General features: G+C 45.1%; 1 long non-coding RNA gene across 2 annotated transcripts; it reads right to left on the bottom strand.

The window, feature by feature from the left end:
• Positions 1 to 3,125: 3,125 nt before the first annotated feature.
• LOC138818404 (uncharacterized) lies at positions 3,126 to 14,998 on the bottom strand. 2 transcript variants are annotated; one of them, XR_011369111.1, is made up of 7 exons: positions 14,932 to 14,998; positions 11,115 to 11,197; positions 7,477 to 7,593; positions 6,995 to 7,084; positions 5,907 to 6,187; positions 3,438 to 3,548; positions 3,126 to 3,323 (listed from the first exon to the last, which is right to left on the bottom strand). It is a non-coding gene; the product is annotated as an uncharacterized lncRNA (long non-coding RNA). The 2 variants fall into 2 exon arrangements; XR_011369110.1 differs by lacking the exon at positions 14,932 to 14,998 and having other exon boundaries at positions 11,115 to 11,247.
• Positions 14,999 to 15,640: the final 642 nt, after the last annotated feature.

Below are 15,640 nucleotides of genomic sequence, written 5' to 3'. Positions count from 1 at the left end.
TAAAGCTGCCTGTGGTGGATAGATGGCTTCTGATTTGACATCTGCAACAGAATAAGGGGCTGCAAATTCAATGAATAGTCTCTGGCCAGAGAAATAAGGTCAAAAGCTTAAGTTTCTGTACTTCCAGTGGTTCCTGGTATCTCCAGTAAGTATACTAAATTAAAAGACATCCTAGGGTTTTCCCTCCTTCTCTTCCCTCCCAAAGGCATTTGTGGTCCCTATGGAGTTCGCAACCCCCTGTAAGGCAGTCGCCACTTCTCAAACTCCTTGCATCCGCTGCAATATTTAGGCATCATGCCAGGAATCCATGACTGGTGCCTATAATCCTTGGTACTCAGGGTACTCAGATCTGGAGGATCACCAGTTGAGGCCGTTCTGGGAATAGAAGTCTGTGGATTCAGCTTAGGTACACCTTTACAGACGTAGGCATTTTCTCTGTCTTGCCACAGCCACCACGGTATGCCCCCCCCCAAACAGAAGGTCCTGTCCACACAAATATGTTCATGGTGAAAATGGACACTCAACTGGTGCCCATCAGAGGCAGAGTTCAAGCTCATGGTCCGTGGCTAAGTATGAGACCCTAGGAAAGAATCCACAGGTGCTCTTAGAGTGACTACATGGCGCAAAGTTCCTAACTCCATGGGGGAGGGGGGGTCTCAGAACTTCAACTCTGTAACACATGATCAAACCATGTCATTCTACACCCCAAATTGAAATTCTGCATTACCCTGAAATGCATTACTACACTGGGGGTTGGGGGGGGGGAAGGGAGATAATCTGAGCCATCAACCAACGATAGGTAGAGTTGAATAAACAAGAGAAGGGTAAAACAATTTCAATGATTTCCACACTGCAAGTGTCCAAAAGATAGGGACTATGGAACCTTCCTATCTCCACCATTCCCTACGAATATTTTCATCACTTCTTTCAGAGAATTCTGAAAGAATTGATGAGTGAGAAAGAACTTCTCACTCCTATCAGAGGACTGAAGAAGCACAGGTCCTGAGAAGTCAGGTGCCTTGGTCCTTCAAGTTCTATGAAATAGACGTCTAGATTTCTCCACATCTATTCCTGCATTGCCTGGTTTGGCTTTTGTTTGGAGCAAAATGCTAAGCAATAAAGCTTCCTCAAGCAGTCTTCTCTTCTGGGGGGGGCGGGGTGAATGTGTGGAGCCCCAGTTGCTAAGAATAGCTCAGAACACCTTGGAAGGAGCTCTGGATCTGAAAGGAAGCCCACTGTGGAGTGTGTCTCCTTCTCCCCAACCCATCTGTCATTATGAATTTCCAAAAGCGCATCAGAGATGGTTCGATGTGTGGAGGCATGTCTTTTCTCCTATTTCCTTTCAAACACTCAGCTACGCCAACTATTTTTCCTTCTCCAGTGAGGTGCATTTTGGTAACTGGATGATGGATAGACCTTACAGAATCCTCTAAGGAAGAAAGAGAGCAGCAAGAGCCAGGAGAACTTGCCGAAAACAGCAAAGAAATGTAGGCAGTTCCCAAAGGAAGATTTCTTTAACCATATACAGAAAAGCACAACTTTCAATTCACATGACTTTCCCCAACTTTTGTTTTCTAAACTAGGTAGCAAAGATTAGAGTGCCAAAAATGACTGGAGGAAATTTTTGTGGGAATGCATGGGTATGGAAACACACTGCGCGGAAGGAGTGCAATCATCCTGAAAGTCTCCATTTCCAAGTCTTTGCAAACTCAAACTCAGGGGCTCTGTTGTCTAATACACAGATAAGCTTCCAAGAAGAGTTTTTGTATTTCAAAGAAAACTCTCCAACAATGATTGTTTCTTAAAAACAAAAATAGAAGTAATTATCTATGGGTTATAGAGTGTGGTTGTTTAAAATTATTTTTCTTATTTGTTCATAACAAATAAGAAAACATGACTTTTTTATTAGTATTTTGATGGGGTTGCACCCAGGGTAACAATTCCAGAAGTCAGGTTACAAGTACAATGCTTCCTGGGCGACGCCACCCCTTCCTTCTCGTTCCCCATGCCCCCCTCCAATCCCTTATTTGTGGAGCTGCTGCTCTGTCTGGAGACAATAGGAGGAACTAGTTGTGGCCAGAACAAGTCAAGCCTTGTGCCTTCGTGGAGTTTAATATAGTTTCTACTTGAGAAAATCATAAACTTACGTCATAAGGGCAACTTGTTACCTAGGTGCCAAAGCAAGCTAAGGTGTCCCAGGCACATGGGACGGACCAACCAACCTGTCCACAGCTGTGCCTCAAGCTGATTTCCATCCTCACTGCTCAAAAACCTCACAAAATCCAAATGTGTCTATGATAGTCACTGCCTGAAAACAGATAGACTGAAGCTACATAGTCCAGTCCTCCACCCACTCATCAGGAGCTATGCCTGCCCCTAAGCACAGAGTCATTACCAGTCCTGATTCCTGACCAGTTCTGACCTTGCTTGGCCTCACACTGCCATTTGCTGATGACCAGGGTCCCTTCCATTTACAGCAGCCATGAGGATGTGTCTGCAGTGAGCCTCCAGCAGGACTCCAAGGAGTTGGGGGGGGGAGGGAGAATGAGTGCCATGGGCAGCTGACATTAATGATCCAAGTATGCATGAGAGGTGCTGATGGGTCAGCCTGGAAGCCGTATTTGAAAAATAAATAAAGCAAAAAGGGCCGGAGGCATTGCTCAGATGATATAACTTCTGTCTAGTAAGGGCATGGCCCTGACTTCAAAGCCTAGCATGCAAAGAAAAACAAAATGATGGCAGTCATGTCCTGACCCTTTCACTGTCTGTTACGCAGTGCTGGGCTGGGTGATCCCAATGGGCTGTGACTCACAGCCTGCCTCTGGGACTGGAAGCCTAGACTTCAATCTGGTGGCCTCATGCTCTTCCTTAGCGTTTTCTTCCAAAGCTGGCATTTTACCACTTGAACCACACTTCTACTTGAGCTGGCATTTTTGCTGCCAGATAGTAAAAAAGAAAAAAGAAAAAGAAAACCCAGAAGTACTTAGTCCTTAACAATGGTAAGGAAATAAATATAACACTTTATTTAATCCATCATGCCATTTAAATGTAGTTTATCTACCCAGAAAACAAACACAAGTACTTCCCAGGTGAAAAAGGTGAACTATGTCCTTTGTCATGTAAATTTGTGTTCCCCCCCCACCACTACCACTGTCAACATAAGAAAAGGAGTGGGCGCTGGAGAATCATCCCATCAAATCAGACCAGGTGAAGACTAAGTTGCTGCTCCAGGCCCAGGACTAGAGAGAGGTGAATGCGGAAGGAACTCCATTTCATATTGCACATTGGCGTGAATGCAGTCTCAGAGAGTGAGCTTGGATGCCCTGCTGTTGAAACTCCAATAAGAAGAGGACAATGCAACTCCATTAGTCACCACCCTGCCTCTGGACATTTCCATCCTTTCATTAAAAATGAAGCTGGCAAAACCAGAACTCTACCCCATGAACAGTCACGATGTTATTTTCAAGCGCGTTCCTCCCTTGCTTTTCCTTCCGCGGGGCCCTGGACAGCCAGAATAGAGCTCCTCCCCATCAGGCTTCACAGTGGCCCTGTGGAGTGCACAGAGGTGTCCTAAGGAGCAGCGAGCAGGTGTGGGACCAGAACTCTTCTCCCAGCCTCCCTCTCCAGTCCCCTCTCCTTCCCATCTCCAACTGCATTCTAAATCCCAATGGCCTAAATTAGCCCTGGGGTACAGGTCACACCAAGAGCAGAGAGGGGGTACAGGTCACACCAAAAACAGAGAAGGGATACAAGTCACACTACCAAGAGCAGAGAGGGGATAGAGTCATACCAAGAGCAGAGAGGAGGTACAGGTTAAACACTGAGAATAGAGAGGGGTACAGGTCACACCACTGTGAGCAGAGAGCATCCTATGGGGAGGGGAGAAGATGGCACCCACCAAGGCTGATGAGCAGGAAACCAAACCACACTCCCGCAAACAACCACACACACACACCAAACAACCACACACACACACCCCAAACAATCATAAACATCCCAAACAACCACACACATCCCAAACAACTACACACATCCCAAACAACCACACACACCCCAAACAACCACACACATCCCAAACCACACACTTCCCAAACAACTACACACACCCCAAACAACCACACATACCCCAACCACACACACCCCAAACAACCACACACACCAAACTCAGCAGCATTGCTGTTTTGAGACACATCTGCCTGGATAGTCTTCCATCTCCATGGACCAAGAGTGAGGCTAAGGCTTTGGGCCTAGTCAGGGCTTGGACCTCGACTGTCAATAAATAAGCCATATATGCTGCTCATCCGATGATGTCAATTCGCCAACACAATCACTGGGTGCATCTAAGGTTTGGGCTCAGTAGGATCACAGAGGGACAATACATCCTCAGCTACATGCTGGTGGCTGGCACCTATCATCTCAGCTACTTAGCAGGCTGACATTAGAAGGATCAAGGTTCTAGGACAGACCAGGCAGAAAGGTCCACAAGACACTGTTTCTGGGGGAGAAAAACAGTGCGGTGACATGGGCCCGGGAGTCCCACATCACCGGTGAACCTAGAGGAGGTGGATTCAGACACAGTCATACAACATTGGCAGAAAGCAAAGGAACATAGAGGCAAGGTTCAAGTGGCAAAGCATCCGTATAACAAGTGCAAGGCTCTGAGTTTAAACCCTAGGATCACCAAAATTTTGAACAGCAAAAATGAGCAAAATGTGCTCATTTTAGGGCTTGTCCTGAGTCAAACCCCAGCATACAGGCTTGCATAACCCTCATTGCAACCTTGTGTGTGTTTACTTGACGTCTGAGAAAGAGTGGCTCCGAACCCAGAAACACTTTGCGATTCTACAGATGGAACTCAATCCCAGCTCCCTAAAAAGAGCTGTGGGTGAAGTGTGTCCTTTCTCCTCTGGACCAGGGTTGACATGGTCTCAAGGCCTGGCCCGGCCACATCTGTGACATTCACGGGTCAGGGAGTGTGGCCCTGTGTGTGCTCTCTCTACCTCTGTGGTTCAGACAGTTAACATGTCCTAGAATTCCAGGTTTTGAGCCAGGTGGCCTGATGTCCCCACCTGGCACATCAAGACACTTACATTTCAGTCTCATCACTTGTGGCCTGAAAATAGCAACACAGTCCAATGTATGGAAAAGAAGAAGGAAGAAAAAGATGGGAACGTCTCCCCCAAAGTTTCAAAGGCTCCTCAAGTTGACAACAGAAGGCAATAGGAGACTCAGCATGAGAATGTGGCACCCAAAATAAAGGCCTTTATCAAAAACTTCCCAGTGGATGGGGAAACTGAGTCTCCAAGAGGCAGACGGTGACCCTAGGCTCTTCCTGCCCAGGGGTAGGTAGAGACGTGGGCTGGAGCTTGAAGTATCTGTGCACCTGTTTTAACCCAGTCAGCACGTGGGTCAGGACACTGGTCCTCTTATACAACATCCTCCACTGCCTCCCCCAGTCCAAAAGGTGGGATGTATGCAGGGTGCACAAAGAATCGGCACTGAGAACAGGCAAATCCCTGGGAGCCCACAACACAGATGCTTCAATGTATATTATGTACATCCTGGAAAATCACACATGCTCTTGAAAGTGCAAAGTCAGACTTCCTCTTCCCTCCCTCTCACTTTCCCTCCTCACAGGCTAAGCCTTATGCAGAGGTGATAAAAATCAGCCTCAGGATCCAAACCAATGTCCTCAGTCCTGCAAACCCTTCCAGGAGGCAGGGTGGCAGAGCCAGGCTGCCAGTAGAACACACACACAGACACACACAGACACACACACACACACACACACACACACACACAGACACCCACACACACACACACACACAGACACACACCCACCCACACACACACACACACACACACACACACCGCTCATCCCAGAGATGGCTTATTGATGCAATTACATGGTTCAAAGCCAGTGGCACCTGACGGGGGAAGAAAAAGACAAAACCAGAAAGGGCGGGATGGCCTCAGCACTACTCCCTCGGGCCGGCTGTACAAGTGCCAAGTGCCTTTTCCTTGTGAACCACAGAGGCAGGTGCGGGCCGGCAAGCAGACAGGACCACAGCCCTGGCAACAGGAGGAAGTGGTAGTTGAGGTTTCCCGATAGATCTCCTGATCCTCTCTGGACCTCAGGACCTCTCCTAGGCTCCCCAGTGCTTTCCCTCTCTGGTCTCTGCTTGGCCTGCTCAAGAGGGACAGACAGACAGAAGTTAAAAGAGCAAGATTAGTTTCCTTTCACCCCTAACCCATCTCCTCATCCCTGTCCAGGGGCAGGGAGTACAAAGGTAGACACACAGGGAATCAAGAGCTCCAGGCTGCTGCCATTGGATCAGTGGGAAACTGGGCTGTTTGCATTTCCAAGTGCTGAATGGCCGGCCACTGTGATGTCCATGTTGATAATTCCTGATGCTTTGTATTCCAGCAAATGTTTAATCCCTCACTGATCAATAATCCTCACTCGGCTGTTCTTTTTTCCTTTTTTTAAAGAACCAAATCCCTTTTTACTCTTCAAATCCTTGAATAAAATTAGGCTGCTTTAGCCCTGGATGCGTTATTCCTCAAAGAAGCTGTGTGGTTTCATAACCTAGGTTGGGGTATTTTTAAAGGGACTGCCTAGACACACTTGTTCTTGGTGTCACCTAACTTGTCTCTGCAATTGCTGTGTGTTATAAGCTGGTCTCCTCAGACACTGCTTTCAACACAGATCTACTTTTTTTTTCACTCAAAAGAAGAAAATAATTCAAAGTGAAGTTATTTGCCCTAACTAAACCAGTGAGTCTAATCTTTGCATTCCTGGCTTACACTTAAGTCCTTCTGTACAACTTGATTTCTACCTTCCATCTATAATTTCTTTCCAAAACCATATTGAAAAGAAAACAGCTCCATTCCTAGGCCATCTTAAGATGCTGTACTTCTTTCTTAGAGGCACGGCTGAATGTTTTGGAAAATGCACATGACACATGGAAAGAGACAACGGCTCTGTGCTCACAGGGGATGGGCTGGCAGGGGGGTCTCACAATCCACTCCAGGTCCACCAAAGTTCCACAAACAACGGCAACAGAAAGAAACTGCCTTTCATCTGTAGCAGCAACCAAAGCAGCAACTTTCACCAAAGCTAACCCAAGCCAGGAGTACATCCCACACACACCAACCACTTCCACAGTTAGCCCATAAGAGCCCAAGCAGCTCACCACAATATTTATTAGAAAAACACATAATTTGTGGTGGAGAAAGAAGAGTCTCTCATACAAAAAAGAAAAAAAGGGGGGGGGAAGCTCCTTCAAATGCAATTAACCAAAAGACATATTTCCCCTGTGTTTGTAAAGATCACTCTATGAGAAGCATAGTTTTTGTGTGAGAGGAGGGGGGGTGGAGAGAAATGGGTTATCCCCACTAGTTAAGAAAGACAATTAAATTACTGGAGATTACCTTCATCATTAAGGAGAATGGGCTTTATTCATATTTACAGACCTAAGCAGACTTCAGTTTCCAGGTCACAAATGAATCTCTTCTCGTCTCAGATGCACATGTGGACACTGACATGGGCTGCTGTTGAGTTGATTGGATAATAATCTTATTCTCAAGCTCCTGCTGGAAAGAAGAGCTCCAGAGGAGGGCAGCAGGGGGAGGGGGAGATGGGTGAGGGAGGGAGGGAGGGAGGGAAGCGAGGAAGGAAGGAAGGAAGGGATAAAAAGAAGAATCCAATCATGTATTCTTCCTGGTTGGAAAAAAAAAGTAACCCCAGTATCCTTCAAGGATTTCAAACACAGGCGAACAGTGTGCAGGAGGGTGTGTTAACAGCATGCCTTACTGGTGTGGCCTGCCTGAGACACTCTTAATGAATATTACTTCCTTCCCATTGGCTGTTCCCGCTAGAAACCCAGACCCATCCCTCCTTTCAGAAGTCAGAAATTCAGCTCCAGCCAAAGTCCAGAAAACATGCTCACGCAGGGACAAGGCTCCACCACCGATCCATAACCTTTGAGGTTGTGTCCTACAGTCAACCTGACCAACAGTACATAGGAGTGAATTTTTTCTGCCTTGGGTTGTGTTCCCAGCTTTGTGTCTGTTCTAAACTGAAGGTCCATCAAAGAAAAGAAAAATAGACAGCTTTCTTTAGAGAGAACATGCTGTCCTAAATGCTGGGGAGAAAGAACTTTCTCAATCAGGCTTCCAAAACCAGATCTGAAACGTTGTCTATATCTTAAAATCCATCCAGGTGATTTTTTTTTTAAAAACTCTGTGCCAAAATAAAGTAAAATCCCCAATTAATATATGTCCTTTTGTGGACTGAAGCTTCATCTCCCTCTGAAATGTCACATACCAATGCACCCTTTGAATAGCTGTTCAGAATCACTTGGAGCAGCAATATCTAAGCAGTACACAAATATGCATTCAGGTGACAGGATGACTAAGTTTTCTTTTCCAAACAATGCTCTTCTCCCTAACTTCTCCTGTCTGCTTACTGACAGGAGACCTGATGTTCTCAACATTTTAAAGCAGATAAATTTTTGAGAATCTGAGCAGATATAATTCTTGCTCATAAGAAAAAAAAGCAACAAAAAATTGAAGGTGGGACAGAAGAAATGGAGAAAAACATTTTATTTTAAAAAATAGTAATAATAAAATATTTTGTGGCCCATTCAGTATTTCCCATATATAATTTATTAAAATTAGATCAAATTACAAATATTAAGTGCTCATTTGAACTAAAGTGCTTCCTCTTTCATACATACACGCACACACAAACAATTTGTGTTGTATCAGTTTCAGAAGGCAACAGAAACTCTAAGGATACAAAGAAATATGGTGTCCCCAGCCTCTAATACAAAGCATGCTGGGCAGCCCTGAGCTCCTGGATTACTGAAAGGTGTTTCTGTGCACATAATTGCAAGGCCTCCACCTCTCCCTCCCTGCCTGTAACTCATTGCACAGCTGCAGGAAGCTGTGGCTCTAGTCCCCTTATCTAAGGTCCTTGGTCCTTGTTCCATAAAGTATTTTCCTTACCACTATTAAATAAATGAGATGTCCTTCCTGTAATTCTAGGTTTCTGTGTTTAGAATGGAGGTGATTTTGTTTTTAATGCTTTGCTGAAGAGGGAAGAATAAAACTGAGCTCTCGCTCCAAGAGTGTTTATTTATGCTATTATAAGAGCAAACTAACTTTTCAGCACTTAGATAAAAAAAATCAGTTTGCAAAGGCTAAACAACTTTCCTGTCCCTACACCAAGAGTGGGGGTAAAATAAAAATATTCATTTGACCTAAGAAGATCACATGAGAGTTGTAAGAGTCTTCCCCCCACTCTTGAGAAAAGAGGGTAAAACCTGGGTCATAACCAGTGCCTGAGTCTGCCATGACCTCATCTAGCGGCCTTCAGCCTATGTCTGTGTGGGGTGTGTGTGTGTGTGTGTGTGTGTGTGTGTGTGTGTGTGTGTGTGTGTGTGTGTGTGTGTGCGTGCTTCAGCCTGTCTGTGTGGTGTGTGTGTGTGTGTGTGTACACCAATGCAGACAAAGTCCCTATGTGCGGCCGATGGCCTGGTGTACTAGGGTGGCATGGTTCCTCAATAAGTGTAAATTACATCCACGTCTCCAGATTTGTTTCCATGAACTATACTAGAAAAATGCATCTTAACCAAAGAAAGATATATATTATCACAGATACAAGATCATATATAGTATGTGATATATCATTGTATGATTCAATTCATACAGAGCTGTAGGCATAAAAATAACTTAAGTGGATATTGTTCAAAGTGGTAGTCATTCTGGAAGGTAGCATCTTGGAGAGACCTTAACTTATGAGGCACTTTTTGGAGTGCTGGAAGCGTTCCATTTCCTGATGGGAGTGGTACGTATAGGGGGACTCATGTGTATATTTGCCATTGGATTTTATACTTTCTAGTATGTGAGTCATTCCTCACCAAAAAGAAAAAAAGAATCTACCAAGTAAGTTCAGTGATCATTGATGACTTCTTAAAAATCCATTATTTTTGCCAACTTCAAAAAAAATCTGTGAGAAAAAAACGGATTCTTTGCTCTGTTCATTATGAGAACAAAATCAAATGTGAATAATTTAGTGACGGGTTGAGGTTTGACATCTCAAAGCGTTTGGGGCCTGAATTTTTCAGAAGCTCTTGGTTTCACGGTTCACGTTGGCACTCCAGGGCTTCACATCATCAGAATTCAGATATCTGCACTTGGCAATTTTATATGTGGACATCTACACGTCACATTCTAACAGCACATCAAAACTCATTACATCCAGAAGCAAGTTTGTTATCTCAAAATAGGCACCTTCTTAACCACCCGCCCCCACCAAATTCCTTCACCTTGTTCTATTTTTGTGTCAGAGAGTTTCTCCTTTTCTCATTACCCACTTGGAAATTTGTCTTTGAGTAACTCAGCTGTGCTTTCATACTGACTTTCCACATCTCTCACATCCTACTCTTGGCCACCACTCCTATGAGCGTATTAGCAATGAATGCCTAATTAGTATTATGGTTCCTGTCTCTGCCTCCACAGCACCACCGAGGAAATCTTCCCTCTGTGCTCCTGACTGTCCTCTGCTGCTGCAGCACAAAACCCATCCTCAATGTGACATTCAAGGTCTCCTCTAGCCTCCTCTCCCCACGCCTCCACCGCAACCCTACTGTCCCACTGCACCTCACCAGCACAGGAAGGGACCGGGCATATTCCTCCCCCACCACCCCTGCTCGTGCCTCGAATCCTTCCTTTCTATGACATCCAAATATTGCATACCTCATAAAGACAAAACATTCACTGTCTCCCTGAGATGATTTCTGTGAAATGGCTTTCCCCATTGAAGTGCCTGTGTGGTTCTATCAGTGGTCAGGCAGGTAATTCTCACCTATGCCAATGTCTCCCAGTGTTCGCTGCCCCTTTTATATTGTGGTTTTGTTATCAGTGGTGGCACACATCAGTTTATAAATACAATGCACCTTGATCATGCCACCCCTTCATCATTCTCTCCCAACTCTCCCAAAACCAGCCCTGTTCTCAATTCTTGGTTTCACAGGATACATGTTAAGTATTATGGTTGCCTTCCTCTCTTCATTCATCCACCCTCCCTCCCCTTGACCTACTCATACCTTTAAAGTGCCAGTTTCCTGGTATTCATTTCGTTGGACTATGAGTTTGTTTTCCTGAGGAATTTTACCATCCGAATTCTCCCCTGCAAATACCATACTTCAGTTAATACATCTGTGTACACTTGCATACAAACTGTGTCTGTTTAATTGTACACATACGAATTAGTTTCTCATTTCCATGTGTGTAAGGCCTTGTCTTCACAAAGTAAAATAATAAAATTTCCAAGTCGAAAATTATATTAAGTGAAGTAAGCCAAGCCCAAAGAAACATAGGTCCCATGGTTCCCCTTATTTGCAATATCTAGTATATGTCTGAGTCAAGCAGAAAAAGTCAGATGAGGTAATGTTAGGGAAATAAACCCTAAGATATGTATTCAAATGTTTTCTTTCATGCGATTGTTTCTAACGCATTTATAAGATTATTTCTTTGTTGCTTTTTATGTCCCTCCCCCATTTTATAACCCCTACTTTCACTGTATTTGATGTCGGTATAATTTGTGGAGGGGAAAGGGAAAAACAAGTCATTTAAACGAGGATACAGGTGGACCCATTGCAACAATGAGAAGTACAAGTTGTCATGTCGAAAACGAACTTTACAACTTCGGTGGGGAGGGGGAGGGGAGGATTGGGGGAAGGGGGGATGTGAAGGGATGGGAAGGGGAAACAAAGAAGGAGGCTACAATGCTTGATAATAAATGTACTCATTATCTTGCCCATGTAATTGTAACCCCTCTGTACAGTATTTTCACAATAAAAAAATATAAAAAAATTTCCAAGTTGATGAACTCCAAAGCCAAGTGTTATTTTTTCTCTATGACTCAAGTGTCTCAATGAAGATCTGCTCAGAAGTCGAACTCACAAATTACTAAGTTAGAAACATCAGCAGGGAATCTGTGTTATGTTTGCATTGCATTTAAAATGTCCTTACTATGATATATATCAACAATAGAATGTTGATCTTTTATGTTTGCACAGGCTTTTATGCCCCACCTAAAGTATCTCCTGATTCCCCAACCTTTCAAGTGAAGACAACAGCTTTATTGGGGTGATTTTTTTGGGGGGGTCCAGTCATGGGGCCTGAACTCTGGGCCTGGGTACTGTCCCTCAGCCCTTCAGCTCAAGGCTAGCACTCTATCACTTGAGCCACAGCGCCACTTCCGGCTTTTTTCTTTTTGCTTATGTGTTGCTGAGTAATCGAACCCAGGGCCTCAGGCATGCAAGGCAAGCGCTCTACCACTGAGCCACCTTCCCAGTCCTGGGGCCATTTAACAGAGCAAAGCCACATTCTGGAGACAGATAGTCCAATTTCCTTTGGAACAAAGGGACGAAGTTCTCCAACTCTGGCAGACCTGAAGTCAATGCCAGTTCACGTGATTACCTGATGCTGAATTACTTAACTTCTTGTGTAAAAAGATAGGGCTGCAGAGGTGCCCACCTCCTATGTGTTGTGAAGATGATTTGAGGAAATGCCAGGCATCAGGTGCTATGCAGAGAAGAAAGTCATCAGGGGCAGAACTCCCATGCTGCACCCTGAACCTCCCCCTACACCTCGCCCCCACTACACCCCCCACTGCTCCCACCGCACCCTTCCATCCCCACCGTGTGGGCCTCCCCACTCCCGGCTGGCCAGTCACCCCCTGACCTGGGCCGCCCTCCAGCTGGACCAGACACCCCTCCACCACTAATGGGATCCTGGCTGCACAAGGCCTCTGTCGGCTCTGCAGGCTGGGGAGACAGCGCCCTCAAGTGGCCACCTGCGGAGCAGCACCTGCTGCCCTGTCCAGGGGGGCGGCGGGCCCAGAGCCTGGCCAGGCAGCTCCCCCACCAGGCACAGGGCCCCACCCAGCCTCCCTGCTGTGCCAGGTGCCCTCCTCACCAGTCTCTCTGAGATGAGGGTGAAGTTGGTCCAGACTGCCTCCAACTGAGAGCCTCCAACCTCTGCCTCCAGGACCGCGGGGACCACGGAGTGGTGGGCGTTGGGTGCAGTCAGGGTGGGAGCCAAGGCCAGGCTGGGCCTGCCAACCCTCAGCCCGGCTGGCCCCGCTGATCCCCGTGACCCAGCGACCCTACGACCCCGGCCCCGCGCAGAGCAGCAGGTGACCCACAAGCTCTGTGCTCTGCTCCCTGAAGAGCCACGGAAGAGCGGCCGGGAGCATAAGGCAACATTCACACCCAGCACCTAGGACAATGGAATGACTCACACTAACACCACACACACAATCACACACACCCCACACGGTCACACTCCACACACCACACACCACACACGCTCATTCAATCACACCACACACACCACACGCTCACAGTCAATTACACCACACACACGCTCACTCACACACCATACACCACTCACACCACACACCACACATGCTAACACTCAATCACACCACCCATTTTACTCACACCACATATGTTCACACTCACAATCACACTACACACGCTCACTCAAATCACACCACCCACACACCACACATGCTCATACACCACACAACACACACCATACATGCTCACTCACATACACCACACACGATCACACCACACCACACCTACAGCACTCACACCACACTCAGTCATACCAAACTCACACCACACAGTCATACCACACCACTCACGCTCACACTCACCACACACCAAAAGTACCACACACTACATGCTCACTCACTTAATCACACCACACACACCACACTCACACTCAATCACACACACGACACATGCTTGCTCACAATCACACCACTCACACCACATACACCACACTCACACCACATGCTCACACTCATACCACACCACACACACACCACACACGCTCAGTCACTCAATCATACCACACACACCACACACACACTCAATCACATCACACACACCACTCACGCTCACACATACCACCCACCACCCACACTCACACTCGCACACTCACCACACAACACACACACACACACACACAACCCCCCGGTCTGTCACCTTGAGCTGAAGAGCGCAGAGACAGCACCCAAGTCCAGAGTTCAAGCCCCACAACTGACCCCTCCAAAAAAATATCCTGAACTGAACATAGCATATATGTATATATGTGAAATAACATGGCAAAATTCCTTTGTGTAATACACACTTAAAAAAATGAATGATAGGAAAGTAATATAGGCTCTTCTGGGTGATCAGGTACTAGCAGGAGGGAAGAGGGCCAAGGAGAGGGCAAATTAAGTACTTTACACATGTATGAAAATAGAATAAAACTTATTTTCAACGATTTGTATGCATGTATGGAAATGTCTGAGAGCTAATATAGTAGAAGCCAGGCACTGGTGGCTCACGCCTGTAATCCTAGCTACTCAAGAGGCTGAGATCTGAGGATCGAGATTCAAAGCCAGCCTGGGCAAGGGAAGTCCCTGACACTCTATCACCAATTAACTACCAGAAAACTGGAAGTGGTGCTGTGGCTCAAGTGGTAGAGCTCTAGCGTTAAGCTGAAGAGCTCAGGGATGGTGCACAGACCCAGAGTTCAAGTCCCACAACTGACAAAAAATAAAGAAAGAAAGAAAAAAAAGACAGTATATATGGCTTTAAATCTAATATATTAAACTTTATTCTTAGGAGTAAATAACCAAGCATTTCTCAGTTTTCTGAGGTCTCATTAGCAGTATAATAATTTCAGTAGTTCATCTAGACATAAAAAGTCAAAGTTTATTCCATAAATAAGAACACAATTTAATCCAAAATTACTAAGAGTCTTAAATGCCATCTTATTTTCCTCTAGCTATGATGGTATTTTTTCCTCCAAGACTGAATAAATAATACTAAACTAAGTGGGTATCCAATGACTCACCTGTACACTTGAAAATTTCACTTTTGGATTGTTATCTATCTCCCATAAGCCTTCATTGAAACCTTTTTATTTATTTGGTTTGCCATACTTTTCCTTATTTTCTGAGTAAGTAAATATATCCTTTGGTCCTAAAAAAGCACTAAAACAGAAGAAGATAATAAGTGCAATGCAACCTCAAATAAATATATACATAGCGCATTACTAAAATAACACTATTATATGATGCATTTCATAAAATACAAATTAAAGGGAAGACAAGGATATAAAGTCTGATGAATTCATTTCAATGAACACAATCTTACCAACACATGAGAAGGCTCTAAGTACTGGCAGAACAAATGTTGGAAAAGTCTTTTTGGGGGAAGTATGTATACAGATATTTGGGCTTGAAGTCAGAGCCTCCCACTATTGCTTAGCTTTTTTACTTAAGGCTACAGTCACTCTACTACAGCCATAGTTCCACTTCCAGCTTGGAACACAAGAGAGCCACACAGACTTTTCTTCCAGGCTGTCTTAGAAATTTGATCCTCATATCTCAGGCTGAATAGCTAGGAGTATAGGTGTGAAACACCAGCCACCTGGCTTCTAAAATATTTTTAGGTTCCATTTCTTTGCAGAACAATAAATGTTTTCTGTTTAGAGGTAGGGATAAAGTAGGCTATATTTTATTCCAAATACTACTGTTTTTTTTTTTTTTTTTTTTTTTTTT

This window comes from Dipodomys merriami, unplaced genomic scaffold (genome assembly GCF_024711535.1).
Source record: "Dipodomys merriami isolate MVZ:Mamm:240054 unplaced genomic scaffold, mDipMer1.0.p SCAF_750, whole genome shotgun sequence".
Lineage (NCBI taxonomy): Eukaryota > Metazoa > Chordata > Mammalia > Rodentia > Heteromyidae > Dipodomys > Dipodomys merriami.
Note: the sequence above shows the minus strand (reverse complement) of the source record. Positions and strands in the feature narration are given on the sequence as shown.